The following is a 13,115-nucleotide window of genomic DNA, read 5'->3' on the forward strand; positions in this document are numbered from 1 at the left end:
TGCTGAACACTTTCAGGAAGCAAATGCTAGACTTCACTTGAATCTCGTTTGAGCTCATGATAAGCCGCGGTCCTTCAGAAGAACCACTGCCTAGCTCTCAATCCCCCGTCTGATAATAGGTTGTAAAGAATGATATTCTTTTCCAGCACTGTGTTCTGCTATAAAAACACCTAAACTAACACCTGCCAGCTGAGGCCATGCTCAGTGCTCACACAGGTGTCTGCCCACTAGCAGATCTTAAAATAAGAAGGTGTAGGAACTATATTTGAGGTGCTCTGATCACAAGCCACATAGCAAAAGGTTTTCCCAAAACTTACCTTTTCTAGCTTCTTCCATATGGCTTGTTTGGTTTAAAGAGCATGGGAGTCAAATGTGCTGAGCCCTTCCCAAGCAAGTCCCTGGGCTGAGGTCAAAACTCCTTACTGGCATGAACAGGCTTTTTCCAACACTACTGCCTTCTTTCTTGGACACTCACTTTCTCCTGGGACATTTTTGTCAAATAGGATAAAATACAGTAATAATTTGTTTCCAAAACTGATCTTCAGGAATCAAAGTTTCTGCCACAGAAATGCAGACTAGAAAGTGAGACTATCAAGCTGTAAGTGAGCATATAAACTAACTTCTCAGCATATTAAAACCCAAATGACAACAATAAACACAAAGCAACAACAACCAAAACAGAAACCCAAAAACAACGACAAAAAAATCCCCAACAAAAAAACTAAATCAAAACAACACAACCCTCCCCCACCCCAAACACATACACATTTTGTATGAGGAATAGTTTCAAAAATCAAGGTGAATCACCAAATTTATCTGCACATCATCACTACTACTGCAGTAACACTTGTTTTGTTTTTATCTGAAATACCATATGGAAAGACTTACATCTCAGAAATTTGTTATTAGGTGGGTATCACATTAACTCAAATTAAAATAATTTCATTAATAATTAAAAGATATTTGCTATTAAGTTATTGACACAAAGTATAAAGTAGCTACAGTTACCTAAGGTGCCATAAGTACTAATGATGTCTGAAAGAAATACAATTTTTATACTCCTTATACCAAGGGGGCAGAGAGGGAAATGACAATCATAACTGGATTTTGCAAGCACCATATGCAACTCCTTGAATTTATTTTCAACTAAGCATTTAGGGACTCATGCAATACTGTATCAAACAAATATGAGTCCTAACCACAGATGCAAAGTCATCTATGCCAGACCTAGAGTGAGATACTGAGGGAACCCCAAGAGCCAAAAATTTGAAGAAGTCACCAAGAACTAGTACAGTGTCACATAACTAAATACCATCACTCTCAATGACACCATTCAGAGGCATTAATTATTCACTGTATTTGCTCTGGAGACAGCTACATGCCTTGTTCTTTCTTTCTATGAGGTTTTCTTCCTTTCTGAATCTGCCAATGCTGGCAAGCAGATCCTTTGGAAATCAGCTGTGGGTATTTTTAAAGCCTCCATAGCTGCCTAGATTGGTTAAATACTGTAAATATAGTCCCTAATAAACTATGGACAGAAATTAACAATTTTTTTACAACAACAATAGTTAAAAAACACAGCTGTACAAAGTGCTACAGCTTTTTTAGCACCATGTATCAAGTTAGTTTTTCAATAATCAAAGTTTTACTCATTTCCATCTCATGGAGCAGTAGGTGAGGCAGCACTACTACTTTATGCAGTTCCTGGAATATACTATACCTGTCTCTGGGATGGTCTCTGATTGCTGGTATCCCTCAAGCAACATTCATCACACCTAAACAATCAGTTTAAAAAACATACTTATTTTTAAATGATGCTACAGCTCTGTTATGGTATTGAAGTCCTCTGAAAGAATCTTCTCCCATTTGCACTGACATTTAAGGTTCTTGCCACTTCGAAGGACTGATATGGTACAACACTATAAATGAACATTCTTTACATCAGAAAAGCAAAAGCTGTCTTGCACTGGTTAGTTTCCATAAATCAAGAAGGGGATTTTCATTTGCCTGGTTCATAAAGCTGAAAACATTTTCCCATATAGTCTTTATGTTAACTTTCCAACACTAGAAAAACACTTCATTCAAAACACCAGAAGAGGGTATTTTACATTGTCAACGTATGACAGGTATCAGAACCGACAATTTACAATTCTAACATATTCAAGTTCAGATCTGTCACTGGTCTCTAGGCTGCTCCTCCCCAGTGACCAGTTACTCCCAGTTGCCTACTGGTGCCATTTATATGCGCATAAAAACCTTCCAAACTCAGATGTAGTTGTGGAGAGCCTGAGAGGTTCACCCTCACTTGGAAGTCAGGGATTACCACACTGCTGCTGGACCAGCAAAAGCACCAGAGCAGAGAAAGTCAGCAGGACAGCCCAAACCAATTTTACTGCCACCTGAACACACCCGGCTGATCCTGAGCCTGGAGTGGACTCAGCTATCTCACATCTCCTGCCATCTGGGGGGTGGAGGGGTGGGAAAGGGAGGAATCCTGGAAGATAAGGAACAGGGAGCACAGATGACTGCATGGGGAACTAAGTACTGCTCACTCTGTGACCCTTGGCCCATCACCAAAGCCATGCACTTCAGGACCACTCTCACATTAAGCATTAACTCAGGCAGTTCAGCTGTGTTGCTGAGTAGCCGGTCAAATATTTACGAGGGTTTTAGAAGGTGCAAGATTAACCTCATCCTTTCAGTGTAAAACCCAGTGTCCAAGATTTTATACTCTGTTTTGCATAGCAAGAAGTCACAATTCTGAAACTTTGAGACTCGTAACACAAAGTCATTAGAAAGAATAATCCAAACAGGAAAACTAAGAGGGACTCCATGCACACTGTAGACAAAATATTGGCACCACATACTGTGCTGGCAAGTAGAGCAGCATGCTGTGTTCCTAAGGGGGAGAACAAGTAAAATCCAGCTCCTAGAGCTGGTGATTGCAACCTCACCTGAACAGCAGCTTTCCCTTTGTCCAGCTGCCTCCAGGTCATTTTACGGTAAAGACAAAAATTGTCACTGCGCTTTCAAGGATCTCAACAGCTTTCCAGCCCCTGGCTCCCCCCTGCCCTGCCATTCTCACCAGCCTTTTGAGAGTTTCCCTCTATAGCAGCATTCTGCGTTTCAGGGATTCAACCTTTCAACTGAAGCATGCGAGATCGCTTATACTCTTGAACCGGTGGAGCTGCCAGCCTCCCCTTTGTTGCACAGGGATTTACACTTGAATGGCACTGGGAAGCAGAGTCTTTTAAGGAAAGGCTGGTGGGGGGAAGACAATTTCCTTGCCAGGATCCTATTCGCAAGTCACGTTCATCTACCAGCTCAGCTTCTCCAGTTCACATAACTACAGGAACATTACTGAATCACTAGTTTGTAAGTTTACTGTGAGGTGACTTTTACAAATAAATTGCTAATTTGAGTTTACTTCTAAAAGGATATACATAGTCATAAGTGAAGTTCATTTTGAGCCTAGATGTTGGCACTTAATGTAATTTAGCCCAATGTAAATCACATCATTATCTTAATCTATGACTCATTTATGTACTTCCTATTATAGCCTTGCGCTGCCAAGCACATCACAGTCCATCCAATGGCTTCTACAGCTTTTCAAGAGAGACACTGGAGAACACCACAATGGCACAGATGCACTGCAGAAAATCATCTGAACAAGAGTATGCAAGCCTGCTCCAGTTTAACAGTGGCATGCCGGCTTTGGCCCTCTACTTAATCACATACCCAAGTAGCACCAGCCGGGTGCATTTCTGTTCTTAAGTTGCGAATGGGTAGATAATTACTGATTGGTTTCAGGCTATGTTAGCAGTTACCAAGCGGTATCATATTGCTGCCTTTCAAACAGCAGCACAGTTTTTGTAAATCCACACAGTTTTTGTTTGTCTGCTTGCCTTCTTGGAAGCAGAAAGCCTGCTATCTCCAATGAAAAATAATATCATCCAAAGTTTGAAAATTGGCAAATGCTATTCAGGCATAGAAAAAGATCTGTAAGGAACATTCCTTCTGGTTTTAAAATGTTACACCTGCTTCTGATTAGATTCTATTTCCTGAATTCTGAATTGGCCACATGCTGAAACACACAGCCAGCACTGCCTGCAGAGTGCAGCAAGGAAAAGGCAAGCACAATCCAGAGCTGGTGGCAAACCACAGTACCCATGAAAACCACATGTGCCAGAGACCAAATATTTTGCATTTTGCTTACTGCTAATAAAGCTGCTTCACTTCATTAAAAGCAGCTTATCATTTTATCTACTCACTCTGATTAATTAGCCTCTAGTTAAAATGAATGAGCACTTGATTCGAGGATTCTATTAACGTGACACTGGTGAACCACCACTTGCACGCTTTTCCATCCTTTTCCTTTGACTCTCCATCTTCTCTACACCAAGTGTCTTATTAGGCCGTTCGGACTGACATTCCCAGAACCCTTTGAGGATACCAAAACGTTTTTTAAGACAGAGGTGAGTAAGGAAATGTTCCACAGTCCAAAATTCTTCCAAGGCTCAGTTTTCCTGCTGGAACATACAGAGGTATGTAATCTACTTCTCACTGTAATTATGATCACAAGCTTGGAAAGAAACAGCTTGGAAAGAAGAGTGAGCCAGGAAAACACTGCGTTGCTGGGAACAGGGGCAAAACAACAGTACCTTTAATACATACAACTTATTTGTTCTTCCAGAATAAAATAATTTTAACTATGAAGCACAAACAGCAGTCAGTTCCATCAAAAACCTGACTTTCCTAGAGAGCAAAGAACTTTCTCACAAGCCAAATACCATGTGCTGTATATGCATAAAGACAGCTTCTGCTACAGTATATGCCTACAGATTTCACAGTTGCATATGACCGCCAAAATCTCAATTTCTAGCAGCAAAAAACGTATGTTGCCATTATTTAGCCAAGCAACTGAAGATTGAAATATATCCTAGCTGCTCATTTTGCTGGAAAACAGTGCTTTGCTTCATATATCTAATCTTCTTCTCTATCAATTGATTTTATGATGGCTGTCACAAATAGCCTAATGCATTTGGTAAACTTTAAAAAATAAACAAACAAAACCCAAACCTACACACCTTCCCTTTTCCTTCTTTAAAATGTTAAGCTTCCACTCTTTTGCAACAATGCCCACAAGAAGACTGGAAGATCATTAGACCTAAAACTGCAACAAATCCATATTTTGAGGGAGGAATGGAAGGAAAGAAGGTGGGGAGAAGGGGAAATAAAACTTTCTGGGTCATTCTAACATTTAGCTCTAATTTCCTGTTTAATCAAGGTAAATTATAGGTAGAATAGTAAGGAAGTGACCAGAAGCTTTGTATTTATGCTACAAGCAATTTAAGAGATCTCTTTCAAGAGAAAAGCTTGCTTAGGGCATGACTGCAGACTATAAGCACAAGCTTGAAATTCACCATCCAGCCAGACAAGGATATGTGCGAGAAGGCACCAAAGCAAGATCTGGTTTACATCACACAGCAGGGCAGTAAGTGACCATGAGTCACTGATGCACTTCATCTGGCTTTTAAGGCCATCAGCAGCAGATAAAAACGTTTCAGGACACATTTTACAAAGCACTTCCTAGTATAAGTTTACCTGGCCAGTTCAAATCTGTGCAGAATTTTCTAGACCAAATTTCTTCATGGCAAGGCTTCCAAGATGAAGTAAGTATCTTTTGTCCTGCAGCTGGCACATTAGTGCAGCTCTCTAATGACTGAACAGGAGTCTTTCCGTGGGCTAAGCCCAAAAGGGATGAGACAGGATGAATGATTTCTGCTACCACAGTCTGGGCTGCAAGTAGTACCCAGTCCTCACAACACCCCAGGCAGCATCCCATAAAACCATGTGTATGCCAAACACAGTAGAAGAGTCAAACAAAACTGAAAAACGTGATTTTGAAATATCAACTCATGATTTTGGATTCATACTTTAAAATACTTGGTTTAGGAATAAAAAGTTCGGGTGGTTTGGGTTCATTATTAATTTTTTTATGTATGGTCAAACTGTTGCAGCTTAGAAAGAATTCACAGGCATCTTTGTGTACCTGAAGGATGGGGCAATACGCACCCAGATGGGTCATTCCCTAGCAGAAGAGGACAGTTATCACTTTTAAGGAAATAAGGCCACAAACCAGATCTTTTTTTCATTGCTAATTTCAATGAAGACTTTATAGCTGACTTGGGCCTTGCAGTTTTCTTTTGGAAGGACTAACAGATAATATAAACAAAAGTAAAATATCAAAACCTGCCACCGACACTAACACCTGTGCATTACCCTTTGTTCCTCTCAGCCATTCACTATGGATTAGCACAACAGTCTGTTTCAGAAATTCCTTCCTGCAGACTGGCAGTTGGTAGTGCCAGAGCTCTGGAGCAGTCACTGCAAGCCACTCAAGCCAGAGAGTTCCTCCTAGGAGCCCTCCAAAGCTCCAGAGAGCACAGGGAGCCACCTAAATGCTCAAGGCAATTACTTACACACCAGGGGTGATGGCGAGCAGGCATCTGGCCTCCAGAAGCATCCCCTCAATCCCTGGGTAGGGATGAAAAGGGGAGTCAACCAATGACCCAACTGCAGTTCATCAGGGTGGTGGAAGAGGGAAGGCAAGGGCGCTCCAGCACAAGGGAGCATGCTACTCCATATAGGACTTATTCCTAAAGAAGTAAACTCAGTTCTGTATTCAGAAGTAGGTCCATACACCTGAAACACAATCATTATGAGGAATACCCAAAACTCCACTGCACTATGGACAACTGAGGCAGGCAGACCATAACTGCTGAAACTAGAGGAAAGCCAAGCAACCCAGAGTTACTCTGCTAACACTAAGAACTGGAGGGTTTTAATGAGGGACAACAAATAGCCACACTACGGGGCAGGGGGCACACACCACAGGACAGTACCTTCTAGCCCTCCATACACATACAGATGGCCCAAGACAAGCCCTTGCAGTGTTTGCACCTCATCTCCCTAAAACTCGACTCACTCACTTATATCTGTGGACCTGTAAAATTTGCCCTCAGAAAAGAGCTGACTCAGATAACTGGATAGTAGAAAATTCAAAATCATGGTTCTTACTATGACTTTAACCTATCTTACTGTGCCTAGATATGCTAAATTTTCATTCTGTTTAATGTTTTTTAGATCTTGTCTATGAAAAAAGTGATTTACAAACAAGTTAATTTCAGCTCTGAACTCTCCATTTTCTGTACACTTAAAACCACCAAAGATGTTTAAAACTATTCTTTCTGGAGGTACAAAACAAGCATTTAGCTTTCTGAAATCTACATGGTAAACAGATTCTAAACATAAAAGTTACCTGAAAAATGCACTGCTGGGATGGAAGTTATTTTTCCTTCTCATAAATAAAGTTTATGAGATTTAAGTCTTCTCCGTATCAGAATAAAGAACTAATATCTGTAACATTCATGAAATGAAACTCTGAAAAAAATCAAAGGTTTTACTAAAAAGCAAGAGAAGGCAGGCTCATTGTTAACATAAAGTTAATGAAGTACTTAAAGACCTTAAGCAGTGGCAAAGTCCTGATTTAAAGTGGGAGATGGTTAAGGCTTTGCAAACTGAGAACTCTGGAAGAACCTGTCATCCTCTCCTAAGGTGCAATATAGCTTTGACAGGCATTTCATTTTACTGAATACAGTTATTGAATGAGAAATCCTAACCCCAAAGATCTCAAAGGATTTGAGGAAGAAAAAAATCCAACACCTGAAACAAACACCTTGTTGAAACACTCTACAAATGCTCAAGAGTTGTGAATGTAAAGAGCTTGATTTATATATGAAAAGAAAAATACAAACAATTAGGGCAAACTTCCAACTGACAGCTAAGTTATTACAGCCACGCTGTTTAATGTACGGTGTCACCCACCTGAAATGTTAGCTAGCAGCAGTATCACCTTTCCTTTGGAGATAGCTCAGGTTGATACAAATAAGAGAGGAAAACGGGGAAATGATGAGGGAAATAAAAGTTCTTAAAAAAAACCCAATCAGTACAAAATAGTCATTCTAGATGCACTGACACAAAACATAACTTCTGAAAAAATCTGAAGGGAGGTAGGGTTGCTCTTTTAACAAACAAAAGAATTGAAAATTATCTTTGCCCAAACTTAGTTAAGAGGAACAGGAAGAGAAAAGTACAGCATTAAAGGCAAAAAAAAAAACCCACAGCAAACTGCAGTCCACTGGACAGCCTGATCTTTTGTTGCCTTGTCCCTGCCCTGCCTCTCCCTCTCCTTTCTGACCAGCCCTTCAACACTTCCAAACTGGGAGGGAGTATATGTTCCCCATCCTCCACCTCTACTGAGCCTGCTCTAGTCCAACACATGGGCAAGAATTTCGTCTTGCTTTGGTTCTCAAATTTCACTGTCACATCCAGCCTCTCCCCCCAAAGCTTTTCACCCTGAGGATTACAGTCTGCATGATTGCATTTGATAATACAGACTTTGCCGCTTAAATACCGTACATTTGCAGACAGTTAAAGCATGTTTTACAAAGGTACCATAAAGGGGTTTAGCAACATACACTTCCTGGGCATGCAAGCCTGCAGCAGCTGAAAAGGGACCCTGTCCAACATGGGACAGTTTCCTTCTCCTTGCTAGAATCAAAAGGAGCACACAGAGACAAGGCATTTGTGCTGGAGCCGTTCCCAAGCCGTGGCTTTAAAGGAACGACCCGTCTGACATGTTGCAACTCAGGAAGCATGGGCAGGAAAAGGAGGGGGGGAGCAGCAGGCAGGGATTCCCCTCCAAATTTCCAGTGCTGTGCAAGAGGGACAAACAGATGTATCCAGCCACAGAGAAATAGCAGCGGGCTGGGCACAGCCTCTCAGCTGACCCTACGAACTGAGCAGTGGCACTTGTCTCCACAGCACATCACTGCATATGATATATGCTAGGAGGGAGACAATAACAAGAAGCAATGCCCACAATCCTACAAAACAGCTTTAAAGCTTGTGCCTCCCTCGGCCCCAGCCCAGGGAGTTTGAAGGCATTCAGCAGCAGTACAAAAACTCGGCTGGAGCTATGAATCCTTATAGAATCTTTCCTCCACATGTGCAGCTCAGCCAAGCCTCCCACGTCTCAGTGTGCTCCAAAATTTCATGTTTCAAAGGAGTTTTAGAGCCTTCACTTGTTTGGGAGAAAACAGGTTCAGAGGCCACAAGGCAGCTCCTGCAGGCTCCTCTCAGCGTGCCACAGCATCAGTGGTGGAGGCAATGCCTGCCTGCAACAGCACAGGCAGCAGCATTCTTTAGTCTGGCACCCAGGAGGAAAGCTATCATCCATTTCTAAGTTAGATTCAGGGAACCAGCTGGGGACCAGCGATTGCCATTTTTGAAGTGCATGAAGAGGAGTGTAACCAGCCTTTCCATAGTAACAAAGATTAGCGGCCTTGAGGCTGACACTCCTCCTGCATTAAAAGATAGGAGACAAAGAGAGAGACAGGTAATTACATAGAAGGAGCCCTGGGGAAATTGCAAACTCCTTGAGAACCCTTTAGCTGGTCTGTATGTTTCTCCTTGTCTCTGCTTCAGCTGAAGGTCTCCAAGAAACATTTGCCCATTAGATCATTAGCTTTATTGCAGAAAGTAGCCAGACAGCTGGTAGTGACTGTTCAATAAAGACTTAGCTTGCCTCTGCACTGGCAAGAATGAGATGGAGAATGAGAAAAAGAACATCCCAAGGCACATTACCTGTCTGGAGCTTATCCTTGATAAGTTAGTGTACTTAGTCAGTGTGAGGGGTCTGACAAATGAACTCTGACAAATCTTGCTGGTGCAATTTAAGACATTATTGCATCGCACTGTCTTTCAAAACCCTTCACAATTGTTAGCACCACCGAGCAGTCTGGCAGGAAAACTTGTATCAGGCACTGGCCTCTCCAATTCAGAACCTAGCAAGTTAGCATAAACCCCTTCTCAGTGCTGGGTTAAGTAGGATGTCAGCTCTGAACCAGAATGGCTGAGGTCTAGACAGAAGATACTGCCTCCACTACAAGGAGCATTAGCATATATCACAAAGATGGAAGAGGAAATGACATCTCAAAGCACTGCAGCTCCTAAGCAAATACAAATCTTTGATATTAAAATACATATGCAATTTGTCTAGCAACAAACTTGAGTCTACTCATGCAGCTCAGGATGCTCTATGAATCAGCACTAATTTTTTGTACTTTATATATCCTTGACACATAAACCGAATGTCATGCAGAGAAAAGACGGACATGGATGACAAGTGGATCCCATCACCAGATAACTAAAAAATTAAATTCCTCTCACCCACCACATTTTGCACTTCTGTCCAAAACTGGAAAAAAAGTTCAGAGAGTTAAAGACTTGCCATGTGTTTCCAACTCTTCACAAGAGCTCACCATTCAGAACTAGAGTTGGTATTCCAGATAGTTCCTGTCATACCCTGTCAGTGATACAACCAGCCAGAAAACCATGACAAACTCCAGAGAAGACATCAGGTTTAAAAAACTAACCAAACCAATCTATATTTGCCTGATTAGATGTACATGTATAATAATAAAAAAAGCACTTTGAGATATGATTCTTCAACTTGTATTCTCCAGACCTAACTCACTAGCTTTCCATCTAAGCTGATACTCAGGCAAAGATTTAGTTAATCAGTCTGCAATACAACCGTTTCACTTTTTTGCCTCTGCAAGCATTTAAAATATATCTCGTCTACTAGTTTTTCCTCAAGGAACAGTATCCTACACTTAGCAGTAGAGCAAGGAGTGCACAAAGCTTCTGTTTGCATTCCAGTATTAGAAGGGCAATCCACATGAACCAGAAGCTTGGCTAAACTCCATGTAGACAACTTCTTCTGCCATCACCTTCCTTTCCAGAAGGAGCAGAGCAGGCAAGACACCTTGAAAAGCAGAAAACAATTATCCCTTACCTTTCTGAAGAGGCCGCCGCCAATTAGCACATTCCTGGAGCTTCTGAATCAGGCAAGAAAAAGAAAGGAGGGGAGGGGGAAAAAAAAAAAGGGGAGGAGGGAGCTGTTTTCTTCCTCAGCACAACAGTATTTCCTGAGGGGAGGAGAAAAAAAAAAGAAAAAAGGAAATAAGCATTAGCTCTTACGATTTTCAAAGAGGCTACCGATTACAACTGTTGCTTGGCAGAGCTACTGTGCCACTACTTCTGCAGTTCCAAAATACCAACTGAGGGTCTCCTGTATTTTCTCCATTATCACCTTATCAAAATAGGGAATATTAATGTCAAGTTAACCACTACTAAGAAAAGCAAAGAGAGATTCCTGTCAGAATGGGATGAAGTCTTATACTAGAATGGGTTAGAGTCCGATTCAAAAATATTCTCGAGCACTTATTCTGTTGAGCAACATGCTTCAGCCAAGCTCACACCCACTTCTGTAAAAATTCAAATGAGCCACATTTACTATCAAAATAGTTGTCAAAAGGCAAATTCCAACATGCATACTGAACATACAGGTATATACTGACATTGAAGTGCTTATGTACTCTTCCCTAAGAGGACTGTACCTACAATTATGAGGTATTTGCCACTAATCACAAGTTCTATTTCTTTTTAAGACAACTTCTCTTTTTCTTAAGACAATCTATTCCAGCTGTATCAAATCTTTCAGTAACAGCAAGAAAAAGTATTTGTGTGGGGGTTTTTTAAATCTGAATGAAGAGAAAGGGACCTAAAAACCCTTTTGACTAAAGATACCACTTAGAAATCCAGCTTCACTCCCATAAAACCACAATTCCTCACCTCAGACCATCTCTCCCTGCCCTGCCCCTAACATGACTTTAAATCTGTGTGTCTGTGAGTTTCTTTAATGGGCCCCTCCCTACCTCCAGTACCTGCCTCTGATGAAAGGCAGGAAAATCAATTGGAAAATTATTTTAAAGGGTGCATGCAAGACATTAACATCTTTGAGGAAATGGCAATCAAAGTTTTCCATGGGGAATGAGCAAAGGGAAATACGTCCAGTCTGTTCTCCATCACACTTTGTTGGCTTATATGTATACAGAAAAACTCTACCCTTTTCTGTCCCATGGAAAATCTGAACACAAGTTCTCAAAATACGGAAAAAAGTCTATGCTACCTTACATTTCCACACAAACTTTTGCCATCCCTGAAAACAACAATTAACCCATCTGCTAAGAGCATACAGATCCTAGTCTCCCGGAAGAGATTTTAAATAAAGGCCCTCAAAAGATAGGAAACAACATAAAAGGCAGCACTTCTATCACAGCATCTCCCTCAAAGCCACCACGTCTGTCCAATTCTAAATGGCCACAGTTCCTACATTTCTCTAGGGGACAAAAGCTCTCCTTTTCTCTCCTCCTGTCAGCAAGACTTAAAGCTGCAAGAGTAATTCTGTCCAGATTCCCCTCTAGATAGGCAATGATTTAAAGAATTCATGAAGTAACAGTGGCAGTGTAAATAAACAATGAAAAACTAAATAAAGATCACAGAAGACAACACACAGAAAATGTGCACTAAGGAGAGAAAGAACAAGCTCAGGGATTCAAAACCTCTTCTGCCTTGTTATGTGCACCCGTAAACAGGCACAGCAATAATGTGACAATGCGAAAGAATGGATCCTGACACAAAAATGTAACTACTCAAAAACCTGACTCCTCAACCTTCTGCCTAAAGGCAAACCTTCCCACAGTGTTTAATTTCACTTTCTCAACGTCTTACACCCCTCCGTTGCATTTCTGCTTTCTGTTGGCTTTCACCCTCTTGTACTAATTGATGCAAACCAACTTAAGCCAAAGCCTGGAGAACTCAAACCGTTGTGGGTTTTTTTTTTAAAAAAAAAAAAAAAAAAGAAACGGGAAACAGTGCTACAGCCCTCACTGTGGGGACGGGAGAAGAAATGACCCTTAGTGAATTGCTCCTGACACGTGTACATCCCGAGGCTATGTGCAAATCAATACTTACTGAGCAGCTCAGCACAGATCAGGTTGCAAAATTCAAGAAAAAAAAAAGAAATTGTATCACCCCCTCAAACATACACTTGTTTTATATCCCTAAATCAAATTAATCATTTGCTTTTCTTTTTCATTATCAAAAGGATGCTTTTGACAACATTTTTCTCCCTGCTAAGAATGCCC

The 13,115-nt window shown here is 41.1% G+C and overlaps 1 protein-coding gene across 1 annotated transcript in view; it reads right to left on the reverse strand.

Annotated features, from left to right (window-relative positions):
• Nucleotides 1–11,057, reverse strand: part of ZMIZ1 (zinc finger MIZ-type containing 1) — a 294,975-nt gene extending 283,918 nt beyond the window's left edge. The window contains 1 exon segment of the mRNA XM_017746191.1: nucleotides 10,922–11,057. The gene's annotated coding sequence lies outside the window, so the exon portion shown is untranslated.
• Nucleotides 11,058–13,115: the final 2,058 nt, after the last annotated feature.

Source organism: Corvus brachyrhynchos, unplaced genomic scaffold, assembly GCF_000691975.1.
Source record: "Corvus brachyrhynchos isolate BGI_N302 unplaced genomic scaffold, ASM69197v1 scaffold279, whole genome shotgun sequence".
NCBI classification, from domain to species: domain Eukaryota; kingdom Metazoa; phylum Chordata; class Aves; order Passeriformes; family Corvidae; genus Corvus; species Corvus brachyrhynchos.